The sequence below is a fragment of the Hipposideros armiger genome, unplaced genomic scaffold (genome assembly GCF_001890085.2).
Source record: "Hipposideros armiger isolate ML-2016 unplaced genomic scaffold, ASM189008v1 scaffold_7, whole genome shotgun sequence".
NCBI classification, from domain to species: Eukaryota; Metazoa; Chordata; class Mammalia; order Chiroptera; family Hipposideridae; genus Hipposideros; species Hipposideros armiger.
This window is the reverse complement of record NW_017731357.1, coordinates 566797-587319: the sequence shown is the minus strand read 5'-3', so window position 1 is coordinate 587319 and position 20523 is coordinate 566797. Positions and strand designations below refer to the sequence as shown.

General features: G+C 38.7%; 1 protein-coding gene and 1 pseudogene across 2 annotated transcripts in view; one reads left to right on the top strand and one right to left on the bottom strand.

Moving 5' to 3' along the window:
- The window catches only part of SLC9A7 (solute carrier family 9 member A7), a 154848-nt gene that overhangs the window by 122891 nt on the left and 11434 nt on the right, over nucleotides 1–20523 (bottom strand). The window lies entirely within an intron of this gene.
- On the top strand, nucleotides 12532–18155 carry LOC109385934 (40S ribosomal protein S2 pseudogene; annotated as a pseudogene).

Below are 20523 nucleotides of genomic sequence, written 5' to 3'. Positions count from 1 at the left end.
ACTGAGTGGAGTATGACACACAGAAAGACAGAACAATGTGATTTCGCATACATGTGCAATTTAAAGAACAAAATAAATAAACAAAATAGAAACAAACTCATAGATACAGAGAACATTTTGATGGTTGCCAGATGGGAGGGGTTTAAAGAAGTGGGTGAAAAGGGGGAAGAGATTAAGAAGTACAAAATGGTACTTACAAAACAGTCATGGGAATGTAAAGTAAAGCATATGGAATATAGTCGATAATATTGTAATAGCATGGTACTGTGTCAGATGGTTGCTGGACTTATGCTGATCACTTATTTAGGTATATAAATGTCAAATAACTGAAGCTAATATAATATTGCATGTTAGCTATATTTTAATTTAAAAATCTTTTAAATTTTTTATATAGGAGGAAAAACACAAAATTTGAAAATATATGATTACAAATAGCAAAAAAATAGTCATGGGATATAAAGTATAGCATAAGGAATATAGTCAATAATATTGTAGTAACTATGTATGGTGTCAGATGGGTACTAGATTTGGCAGGGTGATCACTTGATAAGTTATGTATATGTCTAATCACTATTTTGTACACTTGAAACTAATATAATATTGTATGTCAACTGTAAATGAAAAATGAAAAAATATTTTAAAAATGCATTTTTAGAAAGACACCTATTAAGGAAATGAAAAGACAAGCAACAGACAGGGAGAAAATATTGCAAACCACTTATCTGATAAAGGATTTGTACCCAGAAAATATAAAAAACACAACTCAATAAGACAAAAATGATTTAAAATAGGCCAAAACTATGAACAGAGCATCAAAGAATGTATACAGATGGCAAATAATCATAAGAAAATATGCTCCATATCATTAGTCATTAGATAAATGCAAATTAAAACAAGATACTTCATACTAGAATGTCTACAATTAATTTCTAAATAACAAACGTTGGTAAGGATGTGGAACAATTGGGAATCTTACACGCTGCTGCTGGGAATGCAAAATGTTCAGTCCCTTTGAAAAAGGTTGCCAGATTTTCATAAAGTTAAACATACACTTTCCATGCAACCCAGAAATCTCACTCTTGGGTATTTATCCAACAGAAATGAAAACACATGCCCACACAAAGACGTGTAGACAAATGTTCACAGCAGCTTTATTTATAATACCCAAAATTGAAAACAACCCAAATGTTCAATGAATGGTGAATGTATAAGTAAACTGTGATACATCCATACAATGGAATGCCGCTCAACAATAAAAAAAGGAAAAAACTTGATACACACAACATGGAAGAATCGCAAAAGTACTATGCTAAGAAAGGCTAGACACAAAACGTTACCTAATATATGATCTCATTCACATGATGTTCTAGAAAAGGTAAAAGCGTAAGGACAGAAAACAGATCAATAGTTGCCAAGGGTTGGGGTAGGAGAAGGGCATGGTCAGCAAAGGTACATGAGGACTTTCTGGGGGGACAAAACTTTGCTAACAATTGTCACCCCAATAAACATTAATAATAAATGTTCTATATATTGATTTCGGTGCTGGTTGCACAAATGTATACATATGTCAAAACTCATCGAGTGTATACTTCAAATAAATTAATTTTATTTTACATAAATTATACCTCAATAAACTTGCCTTTTAAAAATAAATATAGGGCCGGCCAAGTGGCACGTTGGTTAGGAGGTAGCTTGGGACACCAGCTCTGAGCAGTGGGGTCCCAGTTCGGATCCCACATGAGGGCCTATGACGCTGCGCCCTCTACAGCTAAGATGGTGAACAACAGCTCAACCTAGAGCTGGGCTGCTGTGAGTCACCGGGGACCGCATAGACTGCAGTGGAGCTGCACTGGGCTGCCGTGAGCTACCATGAGTGGCTGGCAACCGGCGTGAGCTGCCAAGAGCTGCCGTGGGCGGACATCCAGCGTCTGGCAACCAATCTGCCTCACCCGGGAAGAGCGCAATGATGATCCAACATGGGCCAATGAAGCAACATCCTCCACATCTAGACCGAAAAACAAAAGGACAGAAACTTATCTGTTCCCCTCCCCCAATTCCCCAATAAAATCTTTAAAAAATATATGACTTCTGATTTTGTAGGGTGCTGATGGGTACTGGACTTATCGGGGGATCACTTCATAGACTATAGATGCCTGACCACTGCACTGGTTATATATATATATATATATATATATATATATATATATATATATATATATATATATATATATATATATATATATATTTACAGCATAGGGAATATAGGCAATGGTATTTTAATAACCATATATGATGTCAAGGGGTGGTAGATTGGAGGGGTTATCACTTTGTGAGAGGTGTAAATGTCTAATTATTATATTGTTTTGTACACCTGAAATAAAAAAAAATTTTTAATGAAAATATGACTTCTGGCATTTTTAATAAAATTGCAATAATTATGTACTCCTGGATAAAATTTCAGGTTTATAACTCAGAGATTCATTCTAAGTTGGTGATATTTTGATTTAGTCTTGGCCAAATATTGATTTTTAACACTTGCCATTCAACAGCAAGCCAAAATAGTTATTCAGTGTATCCCTGATACAAGTGACCAATCTGTTACCCTTCAGTGTTTCAAATTCTGTTTCCTGATCAGCTAGCCTCCACCAAACCACTATCATACACTCTGGATTCAGCCTTCTCTGCCTTCTAGCACTTACAATAAAGCCACCATTTCCAACATTTATGCTAGAAACGCTAATCCACTTCCAGTATTTTTATTTTTTAAATTAATTTTCAAGATACTTCATTAAAAGGCAGAAATACAATAAAAACCATTTGACAATTTTCAGGAAATAACCTGGATTAAAAAAAATGAGTAAATAAAATGAAAAATAATGTGGCTAAGCAAACTTAAAAGAAAAGAAATCCAGAACAATAATACAGTAAAAGATGTAGTCAAGGGAATTGTAATAGATATGTGTATGATATTGGGGGGAAGTGGGGTGGCGGAGTGGGGGAGGGGGGTTGTCACTTCGAGGGGTAAAAAGTATAACTATTGCACTGTGTTGTACAGCTGAAACTAATTCTAAAAAATGTGTATTTCATAATAAAAAATAATTAAAAGAAAAAAACAAAAAATAATACGGTAAAATATATAATGGACAAGAAGACCTCATTTATAATGATAACAAATATATAAAATATCTAGGAATAAGGTAAACAAGAAATGTGCTAAAATTAAAAGGAAAACTCAAGGGCCAGCCGAGTGGCTCAGTTGTTTAAGAGCTCGCTCAAGAGTGCAAGCTCTGAGCAACAGTGGTTCTATTCCCGGCCGAGCTGAGTTTCTGCTGGCTGCCAACAGGTGGCAGGATGGCTCAGCTAAAAAAAACAAAACAAAAAAAAAAGTAAAACTCAAAAACACTTGTGAAGAACACAAAAGTTTTGAAAAATGAAAAGGCACAGAAGTTCCCTGAATAGGAATAAATCAACATCGTAAAGATGATTGTTCCCACGTTGATTCATAAATTCAATGCTATCCCAATGAAATATCAATAGGCATTTGGACAGGAACTAGACAAGCTAATTTTAGAGTCATATGCAAAACTAAACAGACAAGAAGAACCATGAAAAATCAGGGGGAAAATGGGCAATGAGGGGGTATTAGCCCTACCAGATTTTAAAATACTCTAAGGGCCTTAACCATTGGTATTAATTAATGTTGGTACAATATTAATATTAGTGGAATTAATTCATGAATAGAGACGTGCCAATGTACCAGAATATAAAGTGCAGAAACACATACAGGTATTTTAGTATATGATAGAGAAGTCATCTCAAATCAGCAGGGTCAATATGGACATTTTAGTAATTGGTGTTGGGACAACTGGGTATACATTTGGGGAGAACCTTTCTAATTATAAAGTCCAGACATCTTAAAAGAAAAACTTGAAAACTTCAACTACTTGATATCAACAACAAACTTCTAAGACGGGAAAACAGATAATCAAAGATTTTTTTAAAAAGACAAATTGAAAAAAACATGTGCAGGGGACCAGCCAAGCAGCACATTGGTTAAGAGCTGGCTTGGGACGCCAGCTCTGAGCAGCAGGGCCCCGGTTCGGATCCCACATGAGGGCAAGTGACACTGCCCTCTACAGCTAAGATGGTGAACCACAGCTTGACCTGGAGCTGGGCTGCCGTGAGTCGCCGGTGACAGCGTAGGCTGCAGCCTCTGCTGCAGTGGGCTGCCATAAGCTGCCGTGTGTGGCCGGCAGCCAGCGTGAGTGGCCGGCAACCGGTGTGAGCTGCCAAGAGCAGCTGTGAGCGGCCGTCCAGAGGCCGGCGGCCGATCTGCCTCATTCAGGAAGAGCACAATGATAATACCAACATGGGCCAGTGAAGCAACGTCCTCCACAACAAGACTGAAGAACAAAAGGACAGCAACTTGTCTGTTCCCCTTCCCAATTCCCCAGTGCTGTTCCCCTCACCCAATTCCCCAATAAAATCTTTAAAAAAAGAAAAAAATTGTGCAAGTTTCACAGGTAAATGGCTAATCTCCCTAATGTAAAAAAGGTCCTATAATTAAGAAAAGGACAAGTCTATAGCAAAAAAATAATAATAATAATAATAATAGGTAAAGAATATAAGTAGACAATTCACAGGAAAAAAATACAAATGGCTCTGAAGCTTTTAAAAAGATATTCATCATTTTTATATAAGAAATGTAAATTAAAATGACACTGAGACACCATTCTTATCTCTCAAATTGACAAAAATCCAAGTTTGACAACACACCCTGTTGGCAAGACTGTGGGAAAAAAGGTACTTTTATACATTGCTAGTAAGAGTGAAAATGGGACAACTTCTAATGAGAAGAATCTGGCAATATCATCCAAAATTGCAAATACATTTGCCTTTTAATCCTACTTCTAGGACTCTATCCCACAGATACAACCATACATGTATAAGATGTTGAAGGTTATCCAGTGCAGTACTGTTTGATCACAGTAAGACTGGAAACAACCCTACTGCCCATCAACAAAGGACTAAATTATAGTACATCCACACAATAGAATACAGATGGGGAGGAGGGTTGTGGGGACTCCAGGCACCCCTCCTCACCAGCCCACTCCCTTCACTCCCCTTGCTCCACTGCCAACTCCAAGCCCCAGCCATGGGCAGATGGTCACACAGCCAATGGACATCATGCTGAGCATCCTCATCTATTTAAACCACATAGAGCAAGCAGTAAACTCAACATTGTAGTCGAGTCCAGCCTTTTCTTTCAACAATGCAAATAAACTTTTATAATCCATTATAATCTATGGGACCATCATCATATATATGCGGTCCCTCATTGACCAAAACGTCCTTATGTGGCGCTTGGCTGTATTTTGTTATTGTTGGGTAGAGTGTTCTATAAATGCCAGTTAAATCAAGTCGATTAATGGTGTTGTTCAAATCTGTAAACTTGCCTACTTTTTATCTAGTTGTGCTTTCAATTGTTGAGAGCAGGATATTGAAGTTGCTACCATTATTGTTGAATTGCACATCTCTCTTTTCAAGTCCATCAATTTTTGCTTCATGTGTTTTGGGGTTCTGTTTTTAGGTTTGTATATACTCATCATTTTTATATCTTTTTGATAGCATTATGAAGTGTCCCTTTTTGTCTATAATATTTCTTGTCATAAAGTCTATCTTCTGTGATATAAACATAGTTACTACAGTGCTTTTATGATTAGTGTTAGATGGCATGTGTTTTTCTATCCTTTTAGTTTCAACCTGTGTGTGTGTGAGTGTGAATGTGAATGTGTGTGTGTGTGTGTGTGTGTGTGTTAATCTAATGCAGTGGTTCTCAGCCAGGAGCAATATTGCTCCCCACGTGACACTTAGCAATGTAGAGAAATTTTTTATTGTCGCACTGCATGGTTACTACTGACATGTAATGGATAAAGGCCAGGGATATAACTAAAATACCCTACAATGCACAGGATAGCCCCACAACAAAGAATTATCCAGTCCAAAATTTCAACGATGCCAAGGTGGAGACACCCTCAACTAAAGTATGTCCCTTTTAGATAGCATATAGTTGAATCTCAGGATTTTTTTTTCTAGTATGACAATTTCTGTCTTTTGATTGCAGTGTTTAATCCAGTCACATTTATTGGTTGGATTTATGACTGCTATTTATTTGCTATTTATTTTCTACATGTTTGATGTAATTTTGGTTCTTTGTCACTTTTTCACTGCCTCCTGTGTGTACATGCATACATGCACTCTCTTTCTCTGACTATTTTATGTGCTATAAATTAAACTCATTAGAATTAATTCTGACTTCTAAATGGGTCAATTAAACCTACTTAACTTCTAAAAACATGTGTATATGAGTATATACATGTATATACCAGGGATGCCAAAAACATGTATACACATGACCTGCAGTCAACTTTTGTTATCAGTATATATTATTACAATTTTAATATAGTTTTTCCCTTTCTTAAAATTGTATACGTTTTTGGCACCCTCTGTATACACATTTTAAGAAAGCAAAAAATGTATTAAAATTGTAATACTCAATGTATACCGATAACAAAAGATGAATACAAGTCATGTTTGACTTCCGCCAATTACAAGACGTGCTCAAAGTGGTTACCATTAGCGTCCAGACACTTCTGATTATAGCGAACTACTGCTTGAGCATAGATAACATCACTTAAAATGTGTATACATTTTTTTGGCACTCCATAACCTTTAAAAATCTTTGTCAAAGCATTAAAGACTCTTACTCATGGCTATAAATGTAAAGGGAAATTAAAAGATAGTAAAACTAATACTTAGTATACTATAATTTAAAACATCAGAAATATTTAAAGTTAAAGTTTTTCTTTGTAAAAAGCTCACTAAGTGTAGTTTGAACAGCACTTGCTTTCTTTTTCTCATCGTGTAAGTTACAATACAGAGCGAACATTTTTTTCTATGCCTTGGAGAATTGTCACACTCCTTTCTAGGTTAGGATCAGCTTCCACATTATATTCTTAGCACCTTCAATGTCCTAAAATATCTCAAAGATTTTCTTGAATCTGAAGTCTTTTTGCTGGCATAACTTCCTCTGGGGTATCTTCATCCTTTTCATCACAACCACTTTGCTCATTTATATCAATAAGTTCCTCTTCACTAAATTCTTCTGGCTGTTTCTCAAATGGAGACAGTGTCAACATTTCTGCTCTAGCTATTTCTTATATAATTCCATTTATGTTCAATACAAATTTCTCTTCCAGTGTTATCACTTTTCATTTCTTTGCTGCACTTTCATCTTTGTTGGCTAATTCCTCTTCCAGTTATCCATTTTTGTAAAATGTCACATGGGAATATCACTGGAATACAAGGAGACAACACAACTATATGCTTTTCTTTTTTTGTTTGTTTTTTGTTTTTTCTTTTTTTTTAGCTGAGCCATCCTGCTACCTGTTGGCAGCTCAGCGGCTGCTCAGCTCGGGCTGGACTTGAACCGCTATTGCTCAGAGCTCAAACTCTTGAGCAAGCTCTTAACCAACTGAGCCACTCGGCCGGCCCAACTATATGCTTTTCTGTCTGTGCATGAGCTAAATAATGGATGGTGACCAATAACAAACAGACTTTGAAAAAAAACCATTATTGTTCTCTGATCTTGATGTGCATTTGTTATTTACAGAGTGATTTCTGGAACAAAAAGCGAGTAGCAAAGTTGGAACTTTGTGCAATTACAGTTAATATATCATGGTACCAGATATTTGAACTGTGTTGTCAGGGGACTGGTTTTATTTAACTAAACTATGGTAACAGAAATCTGTATATATCAGACTGATGCAAAGTGAGGACTACCTGATCCTCCTCCAAACATAATTCTGGTCAAGCAGGTATTCATTTCCTTCCCAAGAGTAGAACTTTTTTTTCCTGCTCTCCTTCCCCAGCTGCAATGGGTTTCTACAAGTGCCCTCAGTTTTTGTTATCCTTATTCCTGAAGATTAAGACTTTTGTTCCTTAGGGAGATGGGGAGATATTTCTGGGCAGATTTTGGCAGTGGCTGTTGTTCCCCTATCCCAGCCAGCACATGGGAGAAACTTTCTTAGGACTCTCCCTGATCTTGCCTGTGAACACCTGGTGGGGCCCTGAAGTAAAAGTCTACAAGAGGGTGAGAACCTCCTATACCTGTGGCTTCCAACCTTTAGCAATTCATTAAAAATTTCTGGTTTAATCTTACTGGGTTATATGACATTCAGCAGTATCTGTCCCAAACAAATGCTCTGGTCCTGTTTCTCCCTGAAGTGGAACCTGTAGATATCCTGATTTGGGGTTAGCTGTTTGCCCTGAAACCTCAGTTTTCTGTTGGGTTCAAGATACATCATTAATTTGCAAATTTGTCCAGATTTTTTTCTTGTTGTAAGGATGGGAGCTCTACAGTCTATATCTCTGAGCTAAAACCAGAAGGTTATTAGTTTCTCAAGTGTACTAAGAAATGAGTGAATAAAACAAGATGAAGTCAGCATAGCTAAGCTGACTAAAATGGAGTCTGTATAGTCAAGCTGACAAAACTGGTTTGGGCTAATGCATGAGGAATACATTTGATTTTACTTTAGCCTGAGGATTTAAACTTTTGAACTTTTCAGTTGTGCATCAATGCCTGGAGATATACATATGTCCTATATATATAACACTGAAGAACTTAGGAAAGAATTTTTACTGTCCAGACCACCTGACAGCCATTATACAGGCCACTAGACATCTGGAAATTTACCATCTCAGACCAAACCAGAGGCTAAGAATGCAGAATTGATTCTTTTCAAAAATGTGCTTTTTACTGTAAGAACTCTAAGCTTTTATTTCTTCTTTGGAATACTCTGGGTATTGCCTACTTGTGTTTCTGATTTGCAAATCCTAAGACCCTTGAATAAATCTTTATCATTTATTTCTTGCCAAAGCCTCCTGATTCATTTACGCTCAGTTGATAGTATTTATTATACAAGTTCTGACAATTAAGTTCGCAAACTTGTTGCAACAATGTTGCTAACCTTTTTTTATATCAGAAGGATTATTCATTATGAATTTATACCAACTGGACAAACAGTTCACCAACTTCACCATTTGAAAGTGCTGAAAAGGCTGCATAAAAAAGTTAGATGAAGGCTGGCCGAGTGGAGCATTGATTAAGAGTTGGCTTGGGAGTGCCAGCTCTGAGCAGCAGGGTCCCGGTTCAGATCCCACATTAGGGCCAGTGAAGCTGCGCCCTCTACAGCTAAGATGGTAAACAACAGCTCGACCTGGAGCTGGGCTGCCGTGAGTCGCTGGCGACGGCAATAGGCTGCAGCCCCTGCTGCAGTGGGCTGCCGTAAGCTACCATGAGTGGCTGGCAGCCAGCATGAGCTGCTGGCAGCCACGATAAGTGGCCATCCAAGGTCCGGTGAGCGACTGCCTCACCCAGGAAGAGCGCAATGATAATACCAACATGGGCCAGTGAAGCAACATCCTCCACAACTAGTCTAAAGAACCAAAGGACAGCAACTTGTCTGTTCCCCTTCCCCGATTCCCTAACGCTATTCCCCTCCCCCAACTCCCCAATAAAATCTTTTTAAAAAATTAGATGACCTGAACTTTTCACGCACAATTCATGCTTCTTGTATCATGACGATGCACCAGTTCACACAACACTGTCTTTGAGGGAGTCTTTAGCCAGTAAACAAATAACTGTATTGGAACACCCTCCCTGTTCACCTATCTGGCCCCCAACAACTTCTTTCTTTACCCGAAGATAAAGGAAATATTAAAAGGAAGACATTTTTATGATATTCAGGACATCAAGCGTAATGTGACAATAGTTCTGATGGCCATTCCAGAAAAAGAGTCCCAAAATTGCTTTGAAAAGTGAACTAGGCACTGGCATCAGTGCATAGCGTCCCAAGAGGAATACTTCAAAGGTCACCATAGTGATATTCAGCAGTGAGGTATGTATCGTTCACGAACTTAATTGTCAGACCTCATATGCAGCCTTTTTTCCACAAAGAGGAGTTATTTGAAATATTGAAAGACTGTCAAATTACAATTTACTAATAACAATTCGCTGAATATTTTGTTAAAAAACATAGAAAGATTGGAAATTCCTATAGTATTAATATCTAATCAAGGTTTCTGATCAGTTTGAAATAACTGATATTCTTAGCTGAGCTGCTATAATTCCAATTAAGGAAATAACTTGTTTTCATTAACTTTTTGTTCTTGCAATACATAAATGTTCGATGTGTATTTGGCTTTTTAAGGTAGAAGAAATGGCTCAAACCTGCATCATACCTTTGATCTTATATCAGACCATCCATACTAGTGAGGGAGACTGAGAGCACAGCAGGTGCTTAACTGATCTACTCCCCTGGAGATATTCTCTTTTACAGATCCCCAACTCTAATTAGGAATTTTCAAAACATTGCCTGAATAGTAGTACTTGAGGGAACATTGCTATAAAACTAAGTAACATGGACTCAGAGAGATTAGTACCCACTCCAGGCACAGTTTCCCTAGCTGAACTCATCAAAAAGGGCTTAGAGATGCTAGCATGTCACTGTTAAGGTGGCCCTGTGAAAAAAAAAGACATTGTTACAGAAACATCTACCATTTTGCTTACAAAGATTAATGGGCACATTAAACTATAATGTTAGTTACACTGTAAAAAAGGTCTTCCTTCTTTCCTCATATCTATCAATGCTTCCTCTCCTTAAATAATATATACTAATTCAGTAAAACAACACTGATAAGCTTACAAAATAGTTGACATGGGTTTAATGTACATATTTAACATTTCAAATGTGAACAGTTGTTTATCATAATTGCCTCATCCCATCCTTTAGGCATACATTACCACAGCAAATCCAGCTTGTGCCTCAACACCTAGCTTCTTCCCCTCCCCTCCCCCACCCCACCCCACATCTTCTGATATAGACATTGGTTCTTTTGACCCTAACCACACATCTTTTCTTCTCACTTCTGGACCACATTTAGTAATTGGATACACTGGTCACCAGAAAAGGCATTCAATTTGAGAAAGGGTCCTCATGCCAGACCTAAGCTTATATGCCCTCAGATCAATTTTCTGCCCTTTCTTGCTCTGCTACATGTTGTGGGAGGTGGGTAAGAAAGAAGAGAGGGGTGAACTACATTTCCAGGCCCCCCTTCCAAATGGCTTCCAGTTAGATACATATAATGAGTGGCACAAGTGACAGATTAGAGCAGTGGTTCTCAACCTGTGGGTCGTGACCTCTTTGGGGGTCAAATGACCCTTTCACAGGGGTCGCCTAAGACCATCAGAAAACAAAGATATTTACATTACGATTCATAACAGTAGCAAAATTACAGTTATAGTGTAGCAACGAAAATAATTTTATGGTTGGGGGTCACCACAACATGAGGAACTATATTAAGGGGTCACGGCATTAGGAAGGTTGAGAACTGCTGGATTAGAGGGTGAGAGGAAAGAAGTGAGGGTATCGCTACCTCTCTCAGCTGTGCACTCGTGCTCTCTCTGTTTCCTTTTCTCCTTCTGTTGCTCTGTCTCTCGCTCACTCTCGGGCAATGGCTATGGGATCTACATGGCTGAAGCTCCCACCTGACAGCCCTCCCTCTGGGTCCTGCATCTCACTAGGCAGCCTTCACAGTGGTTCCAGCTCTTACCAGGCTTATTCCTCGGCTCTGGTAATATCACCTCCCCCATATGTCAGTCCTAGGGATGATAGAGGCTTACTGCTGTTGCTTATTTCTAGGTGACTTCAATGTACCCTGTTTGACTTCCCAGCTCTTCCAACGCCTTGGTTCACTGTTGCCTCCTAACGAACTACTTGCCTTTTTTTTCCTGAGTGGATTGAGAGGACTTCATCTGCCACATCGGAGCTCCACCCTTTACCACATTTCCCCACAATAGATAAAAACCACTACAGTATTACCATCTTGTCTGCATCTCTCTTCAGGCCATCACAAACACTCTGCACAACACTGCCATTGAAAATTGACAATTCTCTCACTCATACCACTGAAGAGAATAACTCCGGTTCATTCATAGCCTAGCTTGTTAATGAAAGCAATTGTTTCTTTCCCCAGTTCTCTCAGCAGCAAAAATGTACAGTAGCCAAGAGATTTCCAGACTAGAATAAAATAGTCCATGGTAGGCTTGTTTTACATGTGTGTCTGTGTGTATATAAACATACACAGCTGCATAAACACACACATAAAGTCCACAATTCAAGAAAAATAAATACCAAAAGATGGAATGTGTGTGTATAGGGAAAAGAAGACCAAAACTCCTTTACAGAATAAGGCCACCAGTTCCAGACAAGACAGGAAAACCGGGGCTATATTTATCTTGAAGCCTGAAACAAAAACAAAAAAATACATGAGATAATAGTTTTCAAGGCATTGGACATACGACCGAGCAATCCCTCTTCTGAGTATCTACCCAAAAAATCTAAAAACATTTATCCGTAAAGATATATGTACCACTATGTTCATTGCAGCATTACTCATGGTGGCCAATACATGGAAAAAACCGAAGTGTCCTTTGGTAAATGATTGGATAAAGACAATGTGATATATATATATATATATATATATATATATATATATATATATATATATATATATATATATATATATATATAATGGAATATTACACAGCCAGAAGGAAAGATGAAAATACTGCTATTTTGGAAAACATGGATGGATCTTGAGATTACCATGCTAAGCAAAATAAATCAAACAGAAAAAGTTGAGAACCATATGATTTCATTCATGTGGGATATAGAACTGAAAGCAACAAATAAGACAAACAAACAAGCAAAAACTCATAGACATGGACAATAGTTTAGTGGTTACCAGAAGGTAAGGGGGACAGGGGAAGGCAGAAGATGGTAAAGGGTATCAAATATATAGTGACAGAAGGAGATTTGACTTTGGGTGGTGAACACACAAGGCAATATATAGATGATGTAGTATATAAATGTACACTTAAAACCTGTATAATTTTATTAACCAATAAACAATAATTTTTTTAAAGATTTTATTGGGGAATTGGGGAAGGGGAACAGCCAAGTTGTTGTCCGCCAATCTTAGTTGTGGAGGGCGCAGCTAGCTCAACTCCAAGTCTAGTTGCCATTCGGCCGCCCACTGGCAGCTTGCGGCTGCTCAGCTTAATAAGGTGCCGTGTTCAATCTTAGTTGCGGGTGGGCGTAGACCACCATCCTATGCAGGAGTCAAACCGGCAACCTTGTTGTTAGGAGCACCTGTTGGCAGCTCAGCGCAGGCGCAGCTCACTGGTCCATGTGGGAATCGAACCAGCAACTCTGTTGCTAAGAGCTCATGCTGTTAACCAACTGAGCTACTCGGCCGGCCCCAATAAATTTAATTTTTAAAAAAGACAATGGGGCCGGCCGAGTGCCTCAGTTGGTTAAGAGCTCACTCAAGAGTTTGAGCTCTGAGCAACAGCGGTTCGAGTCCAGCCCGAGCTGAGCAGCCGCTGAGCTGCCAACAGGTAACAGGATGGCTCAGCTAAAAAAAAATAAAAATAAAAATAAAAATAAAAAATAAAAAAATAAAAAAAGACACTGAACATCAGACAATGAAGAACAGTAATCCCTGAGAGATGGGGGAAGGAGAGAAATGAGGTGAAGCCTATGACTGCTCCAGCTTAGTACCTTAAGAGAATTTCCAAGCTTCAAAACATGGCAGGGAAACTGAGGAAAAGTCTAGCAGACTCCCTATATTGACAAAGCTGACAGTCCGGATATAAAGGCAGTTAAAGACAGAGCACAGAGTACCAGAAAGGAGACCTGAGCAGAGAGAAAATCCTGGAGATCCAGAGAGAGTCACGCGCTCTCTCTCTCTCTCTCTCTCTCTCTCTCTCTCTCTCTCTCTCTCTCTCTCGTATTCAGGAGAGATCAGCATATGTGTATGAGTGGAAAGAATAATGTAAAAAGATAAGGGAGAACAACACCAGGTTACTGGTATAGTACCTGTCTCCACAAGCCAAACTGGAAAAACTCAATTCATAGAGCATTGAGTAGAATAGTCAGGATAGTCTTACCTCAGAAGTGGGAATAATTAGCCCTAGAATGAGTACTGCTCCAGACCTACCTAGCAAATCATAAAAGCAAGTCCCCAAAGGATCAAACTATTTCCAAGTAAATTAACCGCATTTAGGAACAAAGCTCAAGATGATTTATAGGAATACGAAAACATCTAGCACCTAACAAGGTAAAAATTACAATGTCTGGCATCCAACCAAAAATTAGCAGGTATAAAAAGAGGCAGGAAAATGCAATCAATAATAAGGAAGATAATCAATCAATCAATCAAGCGAAACTGACCCACACTTTAAAAGTATGAGAGAAAGGTATTAGAACAATTGTTATAACATATTTATGTTCAAAATGTTCAGCAGAGACATGGAAAATATAAAACAATAGCAAAACGGAACCTTTGAGCATAAAAGCTACAATGTCTGAGATGAAAAATACACTGGATAGGATCAATGGAAGATTAGACATTGTGGAAGAAAGGATGGGTTAACTTAAGGACACAGAAAAACAAACACCCAAAACGAACTACAGAGAAAAAAAAGAAAAGGCACCAGTGAGCTGTGGAACAACTTGAAGTGGTCTAATATACAGGTAACTGGAGCCCATAAATACAGAAAGGATAGAAAGTATATTTGAAGAAATAGTGGCCAAGATTTTTCCAAACTTAATGAAAACTATAAAATCACAGACCCAGGGGGCTGGCCAAGTGGCTCAGTTGGTTAAGAGCTCGCTCAAGAGTGTGAGCTCTGACGGGCCGGCCAAATGGCGCTTTGGTTAAGAGCTGGCTTGGGACGCCAGAGGGCCCCGGTTCGGATCCCACATATGAGGGCCAGTGACACTGCCCTCTACAGCTAAGATGCTGAACAACAGCTCAACCTGGAGCTGGGCTGCCGTGAGTCGCCGGCGATGGCGTAGGCTGCAGCCCCTGTGGCAGTGGGTTGCCATGGGCTACCGTATGTAGCCAGCAGCCAGCGTAAGCGGCCAGCAGCCAGCGTGAGCGGCCATCCAGAAGCCAGCGACTGATCTGCCTCGCCCGGGAAGAGCGCAATGATGGTGCCAACTTGGGCCAGTGAAGCAACATCCACAACTAGACTGAAGAACAAAAGGACAGCAACTTGTCTGTTCCCCTTCCCCTAATTCCCCAGCACTGTTCCCATCCCCCAATTCCCCAATAAAAATCTTTAAGAAAAAAAAAAAGAGTGTGAGCTCTGAGAAACAGCAGTTTAAGTCCCGGCCCGAGCTGAGCTGCCGCTGAGCTGCCAACAGGTGGTAGGATGGCTCAACTATAAATAAATAAATAAATAAACAAACAAAATAAAATCAACAGACCCAGGAAACCAAATGAATCCCAAGCAAAAGTAACATGAAGAAAACTACACTAAGGTAAATTATAATCAAATTGCTCAAAACCAGTAATACACAGACAACTTGAAAAGCAACCAGAAGAGAAAGACATGTTACATACAGAGGAACAATGACAAGGATGACAGCATATTTCTTGTCAGAAACAACATAAGCAGAAATATGATTGAGCAAGAATTGGAGAAGGGAGGGCGGGGAAATCAGCCTAGAATTCTAGCTCAGCAAAAACATCTTCCAAAATAAAAGTGAAATAAAGACATACATTCACACATACAAAAGCTGAAAGAAGTCATCATCGGCAACCCACACTACAAGAAATGTTAAAGCATATCCTCCTGGCAGAAGGAAATGATACCAGATGGAAATAAGAAGAATTGGAATAAAGAGCCCTGGAAATGGGGTGGGAGTGTGTGTGAGTGTGTGTGTGTGTGTGTGTGTGTGTGTGTGTGTGTGTGTGTGTGTGTGTTGGTGTGTATATCAATAATATTTATATATCTAAATATCTTATTTATCTATTTATTTTTTTAGCTCTGTTTTAGTTTATTTATTTATAGTAAACATTGCTATCTTCAGAAAATAGGGAATAAGAGGCAAGGAAGTAAGGACATTCATCTTGGAAGGAACCAAAGTACTTTGAAATTTTAAAGGAATGTAATGATACCTGTTAAAACCACCTTTGTCATTATAATGGATGAAGAACTTAAAATTTAACTGGTAGCCAGAACTGTCATATCATGTTATATTTTCACCAAGAACTTTAGATGACTTGAAAGGATTTCTTTTTAAGTTTAAATATTTACTTTACAAATACCAAAGTACAGACAAAGCTTACAATTTTATAATTTATTTAGCATAGTCAAGATTTTATTTTGACCCTTACTGTTTGACCCTAATATTGGTCAAAAGAATTGTTGTTTTTTTCTTATTATTTAAATATATTTAAAAGACAACTGTTTAAACAGAAGTAACAGCAATGGATTGTGGGGTTTATACCATGTGAAAGTAAAATGCATAGAGAAAATAACAAAGATTTAGAGGAAAGGAATAAAAGTATACTATTGCAACATCCTTATACTAGATCTGAAGTGGTATAATATCACTTCAAGTTAGATTGAGATAAATTAAAGATGTATGCTATAAATCTTGAAGTAACAACTAAAATAACAAAATAACAAAAGTTATGGTTAAGAAACTACAAGGAAATAAAATGGAATTAAAAAATACTCATGTAATCAAAAAGAAGGCAGAAAAGTAGGAAAGGGGAAAAAACAAATGAGACAAATTGAAAACAAATAGCAAGATCACAAATTCAAAATAGCTATATCAATAATCGCATCAAATGTAAATGGGCAAGGGCCGGCCAAGTGGTGCAATGGTTAAGGACTAGCTTGGGATGCCAGAGGGCCCCGGTTCGGATCCCACATATGAGGGCCAGTGACACTGCCCTCCACAGCTAAGATGCTGAACAACAGCTCAACCTGGAGCTGGGCTGCTGTGAGTCGCTGGTGACGGCGTCGGCTGCAGCCCCTGTGGCAGTGGGTTGCCATGGGCTACCGTGTGTAGCCAGCAGCCAGCGTGAGCGGCCAGCAGCCGCAGTGAGCGGCCGTCCAGAAGCTGGCGACTGATGTGCCTCGCCCGGGAAGAGCACAATGATGGTGCCAAACTGGGCCAGTGAAGCAACGTCCTCTACAACTAGACTGAAGAACAAAAAACGACAGCAACTTGTCTGTTCCCCTTCCCCCAATTCCCCAGCACTGTTTCCAATTCCCTAATAAAAATCTTTTAAAAAAATGTAAATGAGCAAAACACCCCAATAAAAGGCAGAAATTATCACATGGATTTTTTTTTAAAAAGCAAGACCGCTTCTCTGAGATAACACCAATTGGCGGATGACACCAATGCTGTGGTGGAGGATTCGGCAGTGGTGTCTGGGGCCAAGGTCGTAGCCAGGGTCGCGGTTGGGTCTCAGGCCAGGGAGCTCACGGAGGCAAGGTCAAAGACAAAGAGTTAATCTCCGTCACCAAGCTGGGCCGCCGGGTCAAAAGTGTGAAGATCAAGTCCCTGGAGGAGATCTATCTCTTTTCCCTGCCCATCAAGGAATCTGAGATCATTGATTTTTTTTCCTGCAGGCATCCTTGAAGGACTAGGTTTTGAAGATAATGCTGGTGCAAAAGCAGGCACACGCTGGCCAGAGGACCCAGTTCAATGCATTTGCCGCCACTGGGGACTACAATGGACACGTGGGTCTGAGTGTTAAGTGCTCCAAGGAGGTAGCCACTGCCATCCGCGGGGCCATCATCCGGGCCAAGCTCTCCATCGTCCCTGTGTGGCGAGGCTACTGGGGGAACAAGATCAGCAAGCCCCACACTGTCCCTTGCAAGGTGACCGGCCACTGTGGCTCTGTGCTGGTGCGCCTCATCCCCGCCCCCAGGGGCACTGCTATTGTCTCAGCTCCTGTGCCCAAGAAGCTGCTGATGATGGCTGGTATCGATGACTGCTACACCTCTGCCAGGGGCTGCACTGCCACCCTGGGCAACTTTGCCAAGGCCACCTTTGATGCCATCTCTAAGACCTACAGCTATCTCACCCCTGACCTCTGGAAAAAGACCATGTTCACCAAGTTTCCCTATCAGGAATTCACCGACCATCTTGTAAAGACCCATACCAGAGTTTCTGTGCAGAGGACCCAGGCTCCAGCTGTGGCCACCACATAATTTTATACAAAAAAAAATAAAGTGAAAATCAATCCTGTTTAAAAAAAAAAAAGGCAAGACCCAATTACATGCTGCCTACAAAAAAATTACTTTAATTATAAAGACACAAATGGGTCAAAAATAAAAGGATGCCCAACAATTCCATCTGTAGGTATACACCCAAGAGAAATGAAAACATATGTCCAAAGAAAAAGAAAGAAAACATATGGCCACACAAAAACTTGTACAAATGTTTGTAGAAGCATTATTCATAATAGCCAAAAAGTGAAAATAACACAAATTTCCATCAACTGAAGGGATAAATAAAATATGGTATATTCATACAGTATATTCAGCTATGAAGTATTGGTCCGTGCTACAACATGAATAAACCTTAAAAACATTATGCTAAGTGAAAGAAGCCAGTCACAAAGGACCACATATTGTATAATTATATTTATATGAAATGTCCAAAATAAGCAACTCCATAGAAATAGAAAAGTAGACTGAAGGTTGTCTAGGGATGGAGGTGTTGAGGGGGAAATGGAGTATGACTACTAACAGATACAGGGTTTCTTTTGTGGGTGATGAAAATGTTCTAAGATTGATTGTGGTGAATAATTGATAGAACTACATAGAAAATCATGAAGAATATAGAATATTTGAGCAAGAACAGCTAAAACAATTTTTAAAAAGAAGAATTAAGTTGTAGGACTCAATTTTAAGACCCACTATAAAGCTGTAGTAAGCAAGACGTTGTGGTCTTAGCAAAAACCTAGACACAGAGATAAGTGGAACATGATAGAAAGTCCAAAAATATATCCACATAAATATAGGCAATTGATTTTGAACGAAGTTGCAAAAGCAATTTAATGAAGCAAAGATCATCTTTTCAACAAAACTGTTGGAAAAAATAAACACCCTTATGTAAAAAAAAATGAAACCTCATACCTTATACAAACACTAACTCAAAATAAATCACAGATCTAAATGTGAAATAGAAGCACCATAAAACTTTTAGGAGAAAACCTTCTTGACCTGGGGTTAAGCAATGCATTTTTAGACATGACACCAAAAGCACAATCAATAAAAAGGAAAAGTTGATAAATCAGATTGCATCAAAATTTTAAACTTTTGCTCTGTAGAAGACATTGTTAAAATAATGAAAACACAAGCTACAAACTGGGAGAGAATATTTGCAAATTATATATCTAACAAAGAAGTTGCATCCACAATATAAAAAGAACTCTCAAAATTCTAAGTAATACCAGAGGGAAAGGGGGGAGGGGTTGTAGATGAGAGTAAAAGGGATCAAATATATGGTCACAGAAGGAGAACTGACTAGGTGGTGAACACACAATGTGATATACAGATGATGTATTACAGAATTGTACACCTACGTAACTTTGCTAACAATTGTCATCCCAATAAACTTTAATTAAAAAGATCCTCAAAGTAAGAAAACAAACAATACAATTAGAAAAAGGGGGAAAGTCTAGAACAGTCTCTTCACCAAAAATGATATGTGAATGGCAAATAAGCACATGAAAAGATGTTCAACATTAGGGAAATGCAAAAAAAACACAATGAGATACCACTACACATCTATTAGAATGGTAAACATCAAAAAGTACTAACAGGAGTAAAGGGGGGCCTGGTGCACTGTTGGTGGGACTGCAGATTGGTTCAGCCACTATGGAAATCAGTATGGAGATATCTCAAAAAACTGGAAATGGAACTACCATATGACCCAGCAATTCCACTCTTAGGTATCTATCCAGAGAAACCCAAGACGCTAATTCAAAAAAAATATATGCACCCCTATGTTTATTGCAGCGCTATTTACAATAGCCAAGACTCGGAAACAACTGAAATGCCTACTGGTAGACAACTGGATTAAGAAACTGTGGTTCATTTATACAATGGAGTATTACTCAGCTATAAAGAAGAATGAAATCTTACCATTTGCAACAATATGGATGGACCTAGAGAACATTAAGTTAAGTGACATAAATTAGATGGAGAAAGACAAATACCATATGATCTCACTTATATGTGGAATCTGAAGGACTGAATAAACAAGCAAAGTAAACAGAAATTGTCTCAGATATATAGAGGAACAACTGATGGCTGCTAGTTGGGAGGGGGCGGGGATGAGGGAGAAGGGGAAGGGGTTAGACAGCATAAATAGGTAACTACAATATTGCCACAGGGATATGAAAGACGTGTCAGAAAATATAATAACGTAAATATTTTGTAGGTTATCAGATAGTCACATGACGTGTTAGGGAAACCACTTAATGGACAATGTAGAGGCTTGATCACTGCACTGTACACCTGAAGCTGATGTTGTATAATATTGTATGTCAACTATAATTGAATATATATATATATATATA